An 18509-nucleotide genomic window follows, 5' to 3' on the forward strand; every position below is an offset into this window, starting at 1 on the left:
ATTCTGAGAAGAGAAGATACCTCAATGCTCAGGGTAGAGGCAGCTATTTAAGGGGTATAGAGCATAGGGCCCAGTACAAGCACCCTATAAGGGAAAAACATTGGTATAAGACCTCAGGGCACAATTGGAACAGGGCATCCCATCTCTTTCTGGCTTTGTGGCCGTGGAAGAGGACAGTAAGGATTCAGAGGTGAAACCTTGGGCTCTCCTCAGTTTTGAGATGAATGTCATTTTTCTCCCTCTACAGAGTTTGTAAGCTTTGGAAGATTCTAGTTGAACATTCTGCACTTTGGAGACATGTACCTGACACCATACAGGGTATGTATGAACTCTATTTGGGAAAATACTTGAGGGTCTCTGTGGTATGCCTGGGGTGGTAGTTCTCAAAAAGAACTCATCCAGGACTCCTTGGAGGGTATATATACCATGCTCAGTGGAGGGGTATATATGATAGCTCAGTAGAAGGAGTATACATGATGGCTTAATTGAGCCTAAGCTTCAATCATTCCACACGCTGATTCAAGTTGAAGGTGGTTGATTTTAGTCCCTTGATCATGGAATGTTTCACTGTTGCAGGGAAAGGCCCCTGTTGTAAGACATCTCATCTGAGAGAGACGTGGGATCAGGGTTCCAGTCACTGAGTGAGAGAGGCTACCTGATCTAAGGCAGAAATGGTTCTGAAATCATTCCAGCTTTAATTCAGGAAGTTAGGTGCCCCCACCTGACTAAACTCTAGTTGTGCCTTGCACTTGAGGAAACTCTCAATCACCAAACTTCCCCAATCCCTGAAAAGTCTGGAATTTGAGCATAGAAGACAGGCAGAGCAAAATTAAAATCATAGATGTGTCCTTTTCTAGCTCTATAACTGTCACTTTAGTGAAGTTTTTTGAACCTGTTCTGTTCATGTCATTTGTTAAATTGGTAAATAAACTATAATCAGCAGGTTTATTGTGAGGATTAAGTAAGTGAATATATGCAAATATTTAACCCCAGAGTCACATTTGATCCAAATTTATTTTATTTTTTTCCTTTTCTGGACCTCAGATATAAACGGGTGAGTTAATCCTACTTTTGTTTATGATACACTATCATCATTTATTCATGAAGTACATTTAATTATTATTGGTATTTTAGAAGAGAGTTTACAGTTTATAAATGCTTTCTGGGGGCTGGCCCAGTGGCGTAAGCAGTTAAGTGCATGCGCTCCACTGCAGCAGCCCGGGGTTCGCCGGTTCAGATCCCGGGCGTGCACCAACGCACCGCTTGGCAAGTCATATTGTGGTGACGTCCCATATAAAGTGGAGGAAGATGGGCATGGATGTTAGCCCAGGGCCAGTCTTCCTCAGCAAAAAAACAGAAGGATTGGCAGATGTTAGCACAGGGCTGATCTTCCTCACAAAAAGATAATTACATACATAAATGCTTTCTGTGTATATGTGTGTGTGTGTGTATACAGGCATGTATATATATATGCATGTACATATACATATACATGTGTGTGTGTTCCTGTATAATGAAATGCAGGGATGTTGCAACTAATGAAGATTAATACATACCAGGATTTGGAGGATTTCAGCTACCACTTGACTAAACTGTCAGATGGAGCATCTAGATTTTCCCCTACACCCCAGCCATTCCATATTATCTGAGTGTCCTTGACCTAGAGGATTGAGACACACATGACAGTAACATTACGACTCATGCACTCCTGCTACTTTCTGATGCAAGGGATTTTAACGACTGGACTGGCAGGATGGGTGCCATTGATCCCTCCAAATGGAATAAGTCCTTGAATTGATTAACTCTATCATAAAATAGATTCTTAGTTGCTTGATATCTAAGTCCATGGGGGACAGATCTAAAAGTCAGGGTTGAGGGAGAGCAGGAAGGGAATGAGGCTCCAGGGGGCTGCCGTGGATGTTGGAGGAGCATTGGTGGTGCATAAGGCAAGAATAATGAATTCCGAGGAATTCCACAATGTTTACCTACAGGTGGAAACCAATATCTGCATGTGGCATGAGTCAGGGATCATTATGATTTAGAATCACAGAGGAAATTGAGTAAGTCTGGATGCTATAGGCTGATTAACATGTGAAACTCAATACTTGCGATGTTCTTATCCATAAGATATCTGTATTCCTATGTTTTTTATTAGCAACTATAGTCATAGCCTTCTTACTTTTGACCCTGGGAGACGAGGAGAGTCCTCTGTATTTCTTGTAGAGGGCACTGCATGTTTGTTGGTTTGGCTGGGTGTCATACTCAGGTGAAGGTTTGGGGCTTCATGATGGGTCAGTCTGGACATTGTGCACAGGACTGGAGTCTCATGGCTTCTTTCTCTATCCTCAGCTTTGCTTGTTTAGTGCTTGGACTGTCTGTGAGTGAAAACCCAGAGAAAGACAGCTGGAAACTGAGTTATCGAAAATTCAGCCACTGGTGAGTAAGAAATGCCTCTTCTGACTAAAATTACACCCCTAGTGCCAATAGACAAGCAAGTTTTTCCTATTGTCATGGATGTTCTAAGTGCAATCAGGAGTCATTTAGGGATCTGAGCTTTAGTGAAATTTCCCTAGGACACTAGGATATTTATAATGGGTCAGGAACTCCTCAATAACTAATATCCTTCTTAACAACACACTAATTTAGCATCCCTTAAGGTTGCGTATTTACAGAAGAGATGAGAGAAGTTTTCTTTCTCTAATTCAGTCCATGGCCTCACTGGGAAATAATTTACTCATTAGTCATGTTATTGGCTATAATAGTCTAAGGGTTGTGATGAATGCAAATGATACAGATGAGCCAGGAGCAAAACATTACAGTTCAATAGGGAGGCAGTGGTTTCATCAGTGAGTTCAATTAATCTGGTCCTGTGTGAGGGCTGTGATGTGTTGAAGGGAGAATGAGAGAAGTTTAGACCAGAGGAGTTGAGGAGTCATTCATTTATTTTTTTTCCTATTCTAAATTTAATATGTTAATAGAATATATTTGCACTTTTAGAAACTTCTTAAAAATAACTAAAATTCTCATTCTTCTTCTCCCCAATCACCCATTTTACTTTTTTGTAATTAAACTTTTTTTCATATTCAGTAACTGGCATTAATGTATAGAGAACATTTTTTTCCTTAATTGTGGCCATACATTCAGGAGGAGTAAAGTAGAGTAAAATTTAATACGCTGTGGAAAATTTTGAAGAACTAGATAGGCCAAACAATCAAGAGGCTTCTTTTATCCTTCAGCAGAGAAACAAGATAAAGACAGGAGACAGTGATAACTGGTGTTTCAGGTCGCAGAGAAAATTGAGAATGGAAGTCCTCACACCACAGGAATGGTCAGGCTAGGACTTTCCTTCAGTACATCTGTCCCAGAGATCCCTAGCTGGTGCTGCTGAACCCTCTGACCTTATAGTTTGTTGTGAACACCGGAGTCCTGTAGAATTGAGACTGTTGATACCAAGTTCCATATGAATCTTGTTCAGTTCTAAAGAATGCTGGAGATCCCTTCAAGGTTCTTGGACATTTTAATGAGTCATAGACTAATGGATTGTACTTAATACATGTTTACTTGGCTTGAACTTCAAACATTTGTTCATTGGATCTTTCAATACTCATAATTGGTTATTAAACTATTTCATAGATGAGGAATCTGAGGTTTATCTAAGGGAATGGTGTAACCATAGTCATGGTTCAAAAGTGGCAAATCATGGTTATTATTTGCCTCACGATGAGCCTGTAAAGTTACTTGTGTTAATCAAAAAGAAAGTTTTAGTTACGAATTTTGAAGACAAATTTTATAATCACGTGTCTGGAAGTTATAATTACCAGTTTATTGGAAAATTTCCAGGTTATATTACACACACCACATGTGATATTACTTTATAATAAAGGTTTATTAATTCAGACTGTGCATATCTCTGTGATGTATCCAAAAGGTAGATGCCAGCTCAGCACTGAGAGTGAACTAATGGGAACCCCAAACTCAGTTTGATCTTTCTATACATCCAGCTCCTCTGCCCCCTTCCTCAGTGCTGTCATCTCAACTCTCCCATTGTGAACATTGGTAGGGATTGATCTGTCTAAAACAGAATATCCATGATGTTTTAGGAATCAGTGACATTTGAATATGTAGCTATAAACTTCACCCAGGAAGAGTGGGCCCTGCTGGACACATCCCAGAGAAACCTGTACACAGACATGATGCTGGAAAGTATCCGTCTTATGGTCTCCATGGGTGAGTCTGTCAACATTTATGTATGTATATAGGTACGTAGGTATTCATTCATTCATTCAATCAACAAGTATCTAGAACAGCTTCTCCATACCCACTCCAATCTCTGCGCAGATTATTTCACAGAACTTATAACTACATGAAAGAAAATAGTTTCTTTACATTTTAGTTACATCTAGTTTGTCACCCTACTAGAATGTAATCTTGAATACAATTTAATGTCTTTCTTGCTCTGAGTAACACTCAGCTCAGAACTTGGAACTCAATGAATATTTTTGAATGCATGCGTAAATTGATTAGCTATTTTCTAAATAATTATTCTACTCTAGTCACTATGCTAATGTTTGAGACCAGAATAGTGAAAATAACAGAACTTTGATTATTCTTGTGGAGCTCATGTTTATTGGCATCTGTTTGAAAATAATATTCAACCCACTGTGGAGATATTTAATTTCTCCATTTTTTAAAAAACTGAAGGTTCTGCATTCTGTCTTTGAACTTGGGCATGGACATCAGCATCCAAAGGTCCTCACTATTTTGGACACACCATCTGGATTTATTCCTGGTCTGATGAAAGACCTTCAATGTTTTCTTTGTTCAGGGTGTTGTGTGAGCTGACCTTCATTGTTCTCCTTATTCTTCATCAGTCGGCTGTCATGGACTTGATGATAATTCAGTTTATTAGCACAGAATTCAAAATCTACCCACCCTTTTCCCATGAACAGGGTATCAGCATTGCAAATCAGAGGTGATTTTCCAGTTGGAGCAAGAAGAGCTGTGGAGTGGAGGAACAGGATTTCTCCAAGGCCAGAGTCCAGGTAGGGATCAGGGACCTGTACTTCAGTATGAGGAGGTGCCTAGTCAGTGACTGAGTACGTCCTTGCAAGTATCAACTGAAGATTTTCGTAAGTGAGTGACATTTTCTAAAATGTAGATGAAAGACATTGGGGCAGAATTCTTCAGGTGTTGTCATTATTCCTTGCATATATCAGTCACAATTCACATGTCCTCCTGCCATTGTCTTTGGCTTTAGAGAAAAGGATATTCATGTGCTTATTGAAGTTAAACTTTCACATAATAACTCTTGTCACTGATCCTACCCTTTGAATGTTTTCCCTCTCTTTACCTACCCAATATCTCACTTCTTGTTTACTTTTTTCATGTCCTGAAAGTCTTTACCTAATTGTCAGTGCCCTATAATGTGTTTCTACTTCCTAGATTATTCCCCATCATAGTGCCAATTTTTGAAACCTACTCACATGGGTCTTGGTACTTTTCAACAATTTCATTCTCCTAATTCCATTCTAAATATTTATTTTTTTCAATTACTTTAGGCAGAGAGAGTGCCCTTAAAGAACAAGAAATGATAGCCACACAACACATCAGCAGGAAGGACACATCTACAATCATTCCAATGTTAAGTTTCATGGATGTTGACCCTGGTCATCCAAATTAAAGACCTGGCAATGGGATATTAGTAATTGAACACAATAGCCTGATTTATGTTAAATTGGGGTTAAGGTCTTTCTGAGCAAAAAGTTTTAGATAGTTTGAATTTAGTGAAGAAATTACCCTGAGCTCAAAACCATAACCTGAGATCTTCAAAAAAAAGGACAACTGCATAAACTTTGCTCATATGCCTAGTCTTTGAAACATATTAGTCTTCAAATTAATCTATAAGCCCTGCAGTTGGGATGCTCCAAAAGAGAAAATCTTTGTGTATGCAGGAGAGTAACACATCATGTGTATGCAAGTAATGTTGCAAAGATTTTAATTGGAGACTATCACTGAATGATTAGATTAGAATTCATATGTAGGGAAATGAATGAATGAGTGTATGTCAGCAAACCATTAACAGCCTTTCATCTCCTTCCCCAAAGCAGAAATCTCACACTCTAGAGGATCCCTTAGAATGTAATGATTTGGGAGAAGATTTTACTCATAGCTCCACATTGCCTCAACAATCCTTAACTCACACAGAAAAGAAACTCCGTGTCAGCAAACACTATCAAAAATCCCTTAATGATCAGTCATACTTTAATCAACATAAGCAGATTCACTCTAGAGGTAAATCATGTGTGTGCCGTCTTTGTGGGAAAGCCTTTAGTAATTGCTCTAGCCTTAGACGACACGAGATGACTCACACTGGAGAGAAACCTTATGAATGCCGTATCTGTGGGAATGCCTTTATTCAAAGCTCTGATCTTAGAAAACACAATCTTAACTCACACTGAAGAGAAACTGTATGAATGTTGTCTCTTTGGGAAAGCCTTCAGTCAGTCCTCTAACTTCAGACAGCATGAGAGAACGCATACTGGAGAGCAACCTTATGAATGTCTTTTATGTGGGAAAGACTTCAGTAAATGTTCTGCCTTTAGATGACATGAGAGAACTCACACTGGAGAAAAACCATATGAATGTCAGCTATGTGGGAAATCCTTCAGTCAATGTTTTGCCCTTAGACGACATGAGGGAACCCCCAATGGAGAGAGAATCATGAATGCCTTCAGTAAATATACTGACCTGAGATGACATGGTAATATAATTTTAATGAATGTGGAAGAAACATCAATCAGAGTTTTAACATTTAAACACACCAGAGGACTCACACGTTGAAGAAACACTGTCTGTAATCAACGTGGAACATCCTTCAGTCATCCCTCTTTGACATACACAAATTTATATGGAAGAGAATCATATGTGTGACAGCTGTGTGGCAAAATCTTCAGTCAGCAGTCTGACCATAGGTGACCTGAGAGAATTCACACTGTAAGTATAATGAATGTAAACGTCTTTAGCAACAGCTCTAAACTTTAAACACACTAGATGACTCACATAGGGGAGGAGCCCTAGGTCTATAGTCAGCGTGGGAATGTTCTCATTTATAATCCATGGTTAAACATGAGCAAACTCCACTTGGGAGAACCTCTAGGTCTGTAGTCATTGTGAACAAATCTGCAACATAGTGTGCACAGGAAAACTCAGTGAAGGAACAAATGCTAAAACAGGATGTGGGAGGAGGAAGCATCTTGAGGAATACCAAATAATTCATACTGGAGAAGTGATTCAATGAGAAATCATGAGAAAACTTTGATTCATAGAGCAACACTTGTGGCACAGGTGAAGATTCAAACTGTTCAAGTCACTCTTGGTGTCATTACTGAAGGAAAATCTTCAGACTTCTCTCATTTCATAGTCATCAGTAAGCTTCTACACTGAGGTGATAGCCATCCTAAAATCAAAATGGAGAAACTTTCAGCTGGATTTCACATCAGAAAACAAAATCTAGGAACAAAAATAATAAAAACTCTAAAAGAGCACGTTAACATACAAATAACTCATAATTTTGAGAAAATAACTATTCATAGGAAAAATGTGGCTTATAAATGCAAGATAGTAAAGTGATCTGGGAATACTGAATGCAGAATTTTGCAAGAAATTAAACTTTTCAACAGATTATTACTTGTAAATATTTAAACAATAAACAGAGTTGATGTAAAATCTAATATGTTGCCGAAGTTCTAGTTTTCCTTATGTAACTGTAAACACATAGATCTGGGTCTGCACTCCTTGGCATGTGGGTTAGAGATTCAGTCCGACTCTGAGTCTCCCTCTTCTCCAACAGCTCCTTCCACACAGCTCAGCTCCACTCATTCCAACTTCCCACCTACATCAGCTGCCTCTATCTATACTCTGGTGGTGGCACAACAGTGACCTTCACCTCACTTGACAGATTTCTCAGTGTGCCATGACCCTGGCCTAGCAGGGTCGTGGGGGCAGTATTCTAGACATCTAGTATAAACCGCTGGGTTGTCTCCAGCAGTGTCTCTGCCCATGGGCAGCTACGTGGGGCCAGAGAAACAGGCAGCTCTGCCCTCCAAGGCCAAGAACACTCATTGGATTTTTTCCACAAAGCCTCTAGGTTGAACTAAGTGGGGGCAGGAGTTCATGCCATGACCCCATCCCACATCTTATTCAGGTAAATCCTGAGTTATGCACCTACTTGTTCCCCAAACAGAGCAACTGCTGTTCTCCTCCCACAGCAAACGTGTAAAGAAAACTCCAGTAAGATAAAATCTCCTAACCTATCAGACACCACATAAGTCCTATCATTAACTTCATATACTCTTCCCCAACAAAATGGAAGTTCTCACAAAGGATGTCTCCCCTGCTTTGCACTCAGAACTTGGAAATTAACTGCCCTTCCACAAACCTCCACACTGAACCTAAACTTCAAGGGAAATGCTCTCAAGAGATAGCTCACCTGATTTGTGCTCTTCCCAAACTGGCACAATTCCAAATCATAGCCTGAGGCCAATCAAATGAGCACATCTCTGGGTGAAACTGCTACATCGTTATTTTTTTTAAATCTCCACAACTGATTCTATTGTGCAGCTAGGATAGAAACAGTCAAGTCAGGTGTGAGGATGATGAGAAACCAAAATTCAACATCTTGGCACTCTGACTGGAGAGGCAAGGGCTGTGATCCCACAGAGATATATGGAGGCATGAGCAATAGTTAAAGGGAACAAATCAGTGATTAGCAGTTCAAACCCTGGAGACAGACCCCAAGGTTCTGACTTCAACTCTTACAGCCCATGAGACCTTGTTACTGAACCTCTTCGTTTGACCCAGTTTCCTCAATTCTAAGGTGGAAGTAAGCTTAGTGCCTTTATCTTAGAGTTGTAGTGAGTATTATTAATGAATTGATACTGTATACACCAAGTTGTTATTGCAGGTAGCAGGTACTTTGTTTTTGCAAATAGATAATATATTATTTATAAATTAACTTGAGATCTAAGTACACCACTCCTCCTTGTCCCATTTTATATTGAAATATTTCATAATCACTTTAAAAATAGAATAAGGTTGTATTATTATTATATTTAATCTGCTTAACACAATATAATTTACCCCCAAGCTGTAGTTGCCTTTAGCTTTAATCCTGGACCCCAACTAGCAAACGAAGCTTTCTGCTCATGGAATGGGTGGCATGTATGCCTTCCATTTGTCCTGCTGAATCACTGAATTTCAGTATTCAGATTTTTCAGTGCCCATAATTTTGGAAATTGTAACTGAAATCAAGTCAACTCTTCTGTATATTAATGGAAAAGATGGAGACAGAGTCCATGACCATTCAATGGGAAAAGGACAGTCTTCTTAACAAATGGTGCTGAGAAAACTGGATCTCCAGGTGCCAAGAATGAAAATGGGCCATTATCTTGCACCCTATACAAAAATTAACTCAGAATGGATTAAAGGTAACAGCTAAAACTACAAAACTCTCAGTAGGAAACATAGAAGTAAAGCTTCATGACATTAGATTTGGCAATAATTTCTTTATATGTAACACCAAAAGCACAGACAACAAATAAAAAATAGATAAATTGGAGATCATTAAAACTAAAAATTTTTGTGAATCAAAAAGGACACTATCAAAAGTGTGAAAAGGCAACGCACAGAATAGGAGAAAATATTTGCAAATCATATATCTGATATGGGATTAATATACAGAATATATTAAAAACACATACAACACAGCAACGATAAAAAACAAAATCCAATTCAAGAATTGACAGCAGATCTTAATAGACATGTCTCTAAAGAAGATATACAAATAATTATGCATCAACTAATAAAGCATTTCTTATTACCTGAGACTCTTGAAAAAAGAGATTAAAGACCAAAATGCTTGAATATGAGAAGGATGGCTACATAATGTAACTTGACAAACTTTTTTATTATGGTAAAATTCACATAACTTAAAAATAACCTTTTTGGCCATTTTATAGTGTACAGTTCAGTGGAAATACGTATAATTAAATGGTGTGCAACCATAATCTCTAGTTACTAAACATTTTCATCATCTAAAAGGTAATCTAATAACCATTAAGAGTCACTTCACATTCCCCCTGCACCAAACCCCTAGAAAACACTGATCTGCTTTCTGTCTCTATGGATTTTCTTATTCTGGATATTTCATATGGAATTATACAATACATGAAGTTTTGTGTCTGGATTCTTTCATTTATCTTGATGTTTTCAAGGTTCATATATGCTGTAGTATGCATCAGTACTCTACTCCTTTTTTATTTATTTATTTATTTTTGGTGAAGACAATTGGCCCTGAGCTAACATCTGTTGCCAATCTTCCTCTTTTTGCTTGATGATGATTATTCCTGAGCTAAAATATGTGCCAATCTTCCTCTACTTTATATGTCGTATGACACCACAGCATGGCTTGATGAGTGGTGCATGGGTCCACACCCAGGATCTGAACCTGCAAACCCGGGGCCAGTGAAGCAGAGCATGCAAACTTAACCACTACACCACTGGGCCAGCCCCAGTTCTCTATTCCTTTTTATTGCCTGAATGATATTTCATTGATTGGATAGATCCTGTGCCCCAGGTGCACTAAGAGAATCACTGAGACATCTATGGTTGGAGATGAAAAAAGGTTTATTCAAATTGGCCAAAATGAGAATGCAGGAAGATAGGTTCTCTCAAATCTACCTTAACAAGATAAGAAAGCAGAAGTTTTTATAGAACTAACAGGCATGGCAGGAGGACTTTCCGAGAAACAAAGGGGTAATCCGTGTTTCTTTCACTCCAGATAAGTCCTTGGGCAATCTGACTTCTCGGTGTCAATGGCAGCTGGGGCTGCTTATCTCCTTGTAGGCATGATTTTTCTTCTGTATAATAAGCTCATAAATCCTTGTGACCCTCAAGTCACTCCTCAGGTTAAAACAGCTAATTGACGAGATTAACATCTTTTCACTTATGTCTGTATTGGGAACAAGATTGAAAGGTAATCTTATTGAATATTTACAGTAACCCCCTCGGGTACCTGGATTCACTCTCAAGGTTGTTGTAAAAATTGGAATAGGTCATTAAATAGCTAACACAGCACAGGTCTTGTCCTCAGTGCTGTATTTGGTCCCCTCACTAATCTCACAGTAGCCCTATGTGTCAGATCCCATTACCATCCTTTTTATATACAGATGATAAGAAGGATGCAGATAAAGTTTAATGAAGACACACCCTAGACCCCCGGGCTACGGTGAGGGCTGAAACAGGTAGGGTCTGAAACTCAGGCAGCCCAGATCCAAAGCAACTTGATTACACTTTATGGGGTATGGACCTTATGTATTCCAGCTTATTTTGATTCAAGGTGACTTTAGGTCATGGAGGGGAGGACCTGGGTGGGTCTTGTTTGGGTCACTTATGGTGAGTGACATTGGTAGAAAGAAAACCGTTACTTTTTCTGTTATCTGTTTTCAGTTGAACTCTCCCTGTTACAGGCAGATTCCCTCATGGAAAGCCTTTCAGTAACTTCGTTCATTTCTCAGGGTAAAACATGCTTTGCAATTCTCATTGTATCATTATTTATTCCATCCATGGAGACAATGTTCATTTGTAGGAGCTAGGACATAAGAGCTATAACTCGGATTTATATTGTCTCACCTCCTTCATTCTCAAAATTTCTTGGGTTTTTCCTTAGTCAGTTCATCTCCATAATGTTGGGCAAGAAGTTTACAGGGAATTATTCAAGAAAGTATTCTCATTAATCTCTCTCTCTCCTTTTTTGATACAAAAGATCCAGCTAAAACCTCTATGGACAAGACAAGAATCTGTGATGTGATCATCACTTATTTTTTTCTGTTAATAAGCGTGGCACCAAATCTGACTAAATAAAATAACTATCTGTTGCCAGAATAAAGGTCAAAAGCAAAGAACAGAAATAACAAAAAAAGAAAAAAAATAAGCCCATATTGTAATGAAAGCCAACAAAGGGCAAACTGAGAAATGTTTGCTACACTTATGCAAAATAAAGGGATTAATGAACTAAAGAAGGAATTAAGGAATTAAGAACCATCTTGTTTACCGTCACCATGGAAACTGCATACACAGGGCGGGGCTTTGGAGGGTGAGGGTGAGGCAACAACCGGGGAGTAGAGGGCAGTACCACCCCAGGGTTCAGCAGCCCCTGCTGGGATTCTACATCTGCTGCTCTCAGCGCCCTTGGCTTGGACCCCTGTGTTCAGGGCCTGACCCATTCCAGCTGGTGACATGACAGACCCAAGAAATTCACCAATGAACTGGAGACACCTCCTGACTGGACAGGGAAGACAGTGGGATGGAGGAGGTGGGCAGGCAGGACCTGAGGAGGAATTCCCAATGATGTCTAGAGGGTGGGGACCCGCATGACATCATAGATGCCTCATTGTGATGCACATGGAGCCTCAGATGATATTGGTGGACGGGTGGTGGGGGTGGGATAGATGTCCAGCCTCTAGGGCCTGACACTGGACAGAGTCTCATGGGCCAGAAGCTCTGGCTTCTGCTCTCCCTTCCGCCCCCTATTTCCTGACCCCATCAATTGCCACCCCAACCCGAGCTCCTCCTCTGGGTCTTGGCACAGACTCAAATCCTCACCTTCCCACCAGCATCTTCCTTCTCCACCCTGGGGGCAGGTAAAAGAAGAGAGAAAAAACACGCTGAGAGCTTTGGGTTCCAGAAGGAAATGCCATAATCCAGGTACTCAGGGGGAAGTGAAAATAGGAAGCATGTCACAATAATGAGCCATACTGTGAGCTCAGTGATGCTATAAACTGTTATGGGAAATCCAAGAAAGCCTTGGGAACTCCGGCACAAGGGGAATGGAAGTGCAGGTGTGAAGGAGAGAGCTGTGGGGAGAAGCTGTGGGCAGAACAGCAGAGGAGAAAGAGAAAACCGCAGAAAGGTCAGGTACCACATCTTTCTAGGAATTTTTACAGTGCTGAAAAAGAGGCAGAGCTTCCCCATCCCAAATGGAACAGAGTTAGGTGGGCACAGGCTGGATGAACAACTGAGAAAGCTGTAGTAGAACAAGTGCCCACTGTACATAGTACAAGTCAGGGAGGAAAATGTAGATAAATCTTGGGAACAAAGCTCAGAACCCCAAAAAGCACCATTATCAGAGGTTCTGGACCTTAAAGAAGAGAGAAAGAAAGGTATGCTCACCACTCACTTCGGTGCATTTTCTTCTCCACTACAGCTGAAGAATAAGCATGTGAGTCCACACTAACGGATTATTCATGGGGTGTCACCAGCACAAAGCGTGTCTCCTCCTGTGGTGGTAGTAATCTCCCTGACCAGGCACACTCAGAGATCAGTGTGTCCTTCACAGGGTCCTGTCCAAGGTCCTGGGGTCCCTGGCTGTCATAGACGTGAGTAAAGAAGGCCTCCCCTGTCCCGGCAGCTGGTAGGGAGGGAACTCTGAAGGCAAGAGGTTTTGTGGCATTCCTGGAGGAATCAGGGATCCTGAGCAATGGTTCCTAACGGTGTGGTTCAAGCTTTTCACTGGCTTCTTCCTTCTGAACTGATCCAGTACCCTAAACATTCATATCTTTTTGCATGGGGTCCTCCAAAAAACACAAATGTGGGAAGGGCCTCATGAAGTTTTTCTTCTCCAACATTTAATTATGAAAATTTTCAAAAACAATGGAAATACAAAAGAGTCGGACTGTCGCGACTCTTTCACTGAGGGCCTGCGAGGGGCCTGCAGCTCCTGTGTTCTCATGTCCTCTGCAGCATCCTGGTTCCTCCCAGACCCACAGGTACTAATGTCTGGTATCAACTCGGATTGCTCCCGGAGCCAAAACCACAGGGTCTTAGTGCCAGCAGAATTTTTTGAAGATTTTCATGATTTGGAGGAGAAAGAAAGAATGAACCTAAAGAAGGTTAAAAATTAGAAGAATAGATAAATTAGATTCTAGATTTTTCTGTTTTTAATCATTTCTTCCCATAGAATTTAAAAAAATATGTACTGTAAATATAAATGAAATAAAAATATTTGGTCATTAATAATGACCGTCAGTTTATAGTTGTTTATTGTTTTTCTGAGAGAGATGAGTTTTTATTGTTTCTGTGAGAGACACGAGCCCTCCATCTTGCTGATGTCACTCCTCACTCTTTTCTTTCTGGAACTATTTTTTGTCAAACCTCATAGATGGGCATGGTCATATAAAAGTTAAATCAAATCATTTCATCTCCAGAACAAAAACATGGAAGAATTTTAAAGGAAAATGTCTTTCTAACCTTGCCATATATCATTGTAAAACATTTTTAAAGGCAGTCGCTCATATTATAGCAAGAAAACAAAGTTGCTCTCATGATGCCTGTCCCGATGAACTTGTATGAGGCACCTTATTTCAGGGTTTCAATGCATGCTACCAGGGAGAGCTCAGACTGTTAGATGGATGAAAACCATGCTCAGCGTTGTTGCTGCTTTAAATGTCTCTGTAAAATGTGGTTAGTTTACCAGCAAAGGGTCCAAGCAGAGTGGGTAGTTTCAGAGTTGCAGCACCTTAGGGCCCTGATTTAGAGCTTCTTGTCTCCTCTGCCCAGCAGTCACTTCCAACTTCTCTTAGCATTGCAGCAGAGGCCGTGGGAGGACAGGGGGTGGACACCCTTGAAGACACTAGCTGATGTGTCACCTCACCACTGACAAGTTAACACTTTTGATCTAACAGATCATCTGCATTCTCGTGTAGCACTTTCCTTCCTGTGCATGTGACCATCCCTGTCACCCAGCTCTGTGTCCTCAGATGAGGCATGGAAACCAGGTTTTCTACCCTTGGTGTGTTCCATTACCTCACAGTACAGTTACACACAGACAAATCCTCCCAAGTAAGAAGGGAGGTCCTCACATCCTTTGAGAATTTCCTCTACAAGACATGTGTAAGCCCTGGAGATTCTTAAATATGTAAGGTATTGAATGATGAGTAGAACTGTCTCTAAACTGGTTCTAGTGTTGCCAGCTCAGGGAGGAAGCCACTCACATATGTGATTCTCCCGTTAGCCACTGCTCAGCAAGCCTCCTTATTATAGCACCCAGAGCCCAACCGCAGTTCCAGAACTAAAGTAGCCTGAATACAGCAGGGAGAACAATCACCCAGTGTCTAGTCTTTTCCAAACGGGAAGACAATCTCTGGGTGATAACTGTGCCATATTTAGAAGATTAATATCACCATTACATTTTAAATTCAAAGGTATCTCTCACTGAGTTTATTAGTTCCTGAAGATGAATTGCACAGCTGGTCTTCAGGGAAAACTGCAGCCCAGAGAATGGTCACCACCTGGTGATTCATGATCACCGGCATATGGGAGAGTTCTGAAAGCATCCCTGGATCAAATGAGAACTACAGTTAATCTGTACCAATTTCCACTGTATTTAATGAAGAGACTATTCTGAGGGATTTTCACATTACTTTTTAATTTAAATATTGGAAATCAAATGATTGAGGTGAAAACAAAGTCACATTTCTTCCCGCAGCACCCAGGCAGTGAGAGACCTCAGATTTTAGAACAGCAAGATTCGATGATGGATTGACTAAAATCACATCTGGAATTCGAAAGGAAAACTAATGAGAAGATCTTGATAGAAATAAATTATGCTAAAACATCTAACATCAAAATAGAAGGGTGACTTTAAGTAATAATATAATAATTACAATATATATGATAGAGTAATAAATGAAATGATTAACTTGAAATTATAATGGAATATTCTAATAGAAAACATATTAATTTCAATTTCACTAACATTACATAATCTGTGCTCATACTATTAATACTGAGTTATGCAATAATTATTAAAAGTAATTATACTTCATTAATATCAGCTATGAAGTACTATTAATATATTCTACTTTATCTTACTAATATTATGTTAGAGCTCAATAAAAAACATAATGTCAATAAAATTTTAATAGAATTGTTTCTGATTTTCTCAGTAATATTTATATAGAAGTTATATGAGGTATTGTTTGGCCAACAAAGAAAGTGATGTTTCTTAAAGGGCTGGCATTTTATGGTTAACTTTTTTTAGAGACTTTATTTTTATTTATTTATTTATTTTTGCTGAGGAAGATTGGCCCAGAGTTAATATCTTTTGCCAATCTTCCTCTTTTTGCTCGAGGAAGATTGTCCCTGAGCTAACATCTGTGCCAGTCCTCCTTTATTTTGTATGTGGGATGCAGCCACAGGATGGCTTGATGTGCAGTGTGTAGGTCCATGACTGGGATCTGAACCCATGAACCCTGGGCTGCCAAAGTGGAGCACATGAACTTAGCCACTATGCTAGCTGGATGGCCTCTTAAGACTTTATTTTTTAAGGCAGTTTTAGGTTTACAACAAAATTGAGAGGAAGGTACAGAGATTTCCCACATACCCCCTGCCCTCACACATTCATAGCCTCCCCCATTATCAACATCACTCATCAGGTGGTACACTGTTTACCAAGGATGAACCTACACTGACACATCATGATCACCCCACGTCCACAGTTTACCTTAGGGTTCACTCTTAGTGTTGTATGTCCTATGGGTTTGGGCAAATGGATAATAACATGTATCCATCATTATAACATCATACAGAGATTTTCACTCCCCCAAAATCCTCTGTGCTGAATAACTTTTTAAAAAGTCTATATTTGCAAAAGACTGAGTTATCTGAAGTTACATTTTAATGTCCTTTCATTTTCCACATAATAAAATCATTATTATTCACTTTATATTTATGAAGAATTCCTAATATTGGTTAACGTTCTCATTGGAAATGTTAAGTGATTCACACTATGGCATACTGTAAATACATCATTTTCCGGTAAAGAGTACTTTATTGGAATATTCAAGTCACTGTCAACTAGACTATCTTAATCTACAACATTCGGCCTAGGTCATAAAAATATTTATTTTGTTAATACTATTGACTTTAAATTGCATAATAATTGGTTACATTTCAATGTACACTTTTCATTTTACATAATTTTCCAATTTCAATTGTTCAGAAAAGTTTCCTCTGAACATTCATATTTCTGTAGTGTGTGAATGAGCCCAGCATGAAATGTTGCTAGAATGACAGGCCCTAAGATAGAGTTTAAAGTACATATTATTTTATTCTTTATATGCCTGGAACATAAGAATCCACATAGTATCACTTGAATCAGCAATGGAGATCATACATAAATTAAGAAATACATTTATATTTTACCATTACCCTGGTTCTCTAAAAAACAAGCCACAACAGATTTCTAAAATCAACTTTTAATATATATTTTATTTATTTTTTTGAGGAAGATTAGCCCTGAGCTAACATCTGTTGCCAAATTCCTCTTTTTCTTTTTTCTCCTCAAAGCCCCAGTACATAGTTGTATATCCTAGCTGCAGGTCCTTCTAGTTCTTCCATGTGGGATGCCACCTCAGCATGGCTTGATGAGTGGCGAGCAGGTCCGCACCCAGGATCTGAAACGGCGAACCCCAGGCTGCGAAAGTGGAACATGCAAACTCAACCATTGAGCGACCAGACCGGCCCCATAATATATATTTTAAATATGATAATTAAGATTTAATAGTGGCAATGACGAAATAGCATCATGTTCCTGAACGTTAGTGGGATCATTCAATAGCATTTAGTAATTACTCATATCTTTCCTCGTTAGTTTTCTCCTTAATCAAATTAAAACCTAGAAAATTAAGTTTGGGAAATAGGTTTGCCCTTCTGAAGGAGAAAGTTATCATTGATCCCCCAAAACAGGAAGAAAAGTAGTTTCCCCAGGATAAACTACAAACCCCTGAGACCATTTCTTTCTAGGGGACTCAGCCCACTGTGCTCAGGAGAGAGGGACTCACATGTCAACTCAGCACCCTGTGTCTGAGGTGGATGTGCCCACCAGCAGTGCACACATGCCCTCTCCTATGGATCCCACGTGCACAGTGTCACTACATTCTGTTACATCCTTTACAGTTTACACACTTACTTTCAAAGTAAAAGCATTTTTTTTTGTTTTTATTTCAACTGCCATGAATGGCAGTTGTTTTTTGTTTTTTTCACTACCATGAATTTTCTATATAAAATGATTTTCATGGTAGAAATTTCTATTTTGTATCAATTCACTTATTTTTTTTATTGAGATGCAATTGACATATAACATTATATTAATTTCAGGTGTACAACATCATTTGCTATTAGCATATATTGTGAAATGATCACAATTAGTCTAGTTAACTTCCATCACCACACATAGTTACAACATTCTTTTTTCTTGTGATGAGAAATTTTAAGATCTCTCCTGTAGCAACTTTCAAATATACATACATATTTTTTTTTTGTGAGGAAGATCAGCCCTGAACTAAAATCTATTGCCAATCCTCCTCCTTTTTTTTTCCCCCTTTTCTCCCCAAAGCCTCAGTAGATAGCTGTATGTCCTAGTTGCACATCCCTCTAGTTGCTGTACGTGGGAC

At 39.3% G+C, this 18509-nt stretch overlaps 1 pseudogene; it reads left to right on the plus strand.

The window, feature by feature from the left end:
- The first annotated feature begins 297 nt into the window (after window positions 1–297).
- LOC131393862 (zinc finger protein 705A-like) overlaps window positions 298–18509 on the plus strand; it is a 124394-nt pseudogene continuing 106182 nt past the window's right edge.

The sequence above is a fragment of the Diceros bicornis genome, chromosome 29 (genome assembly GCF_020826845.1).
Source record: "Diceros bicornis minor isolate mBicDic1 chromosome 29, mDicBic1.mat.cur, whole genome shotgun sequence".
NCBI classification, from domain to species: Eukaryota; Metazoa; Chordata; class Mammalia; order Perissodactyla; family Rhinocerotidae; genus Diceros; species Diceros bicornis.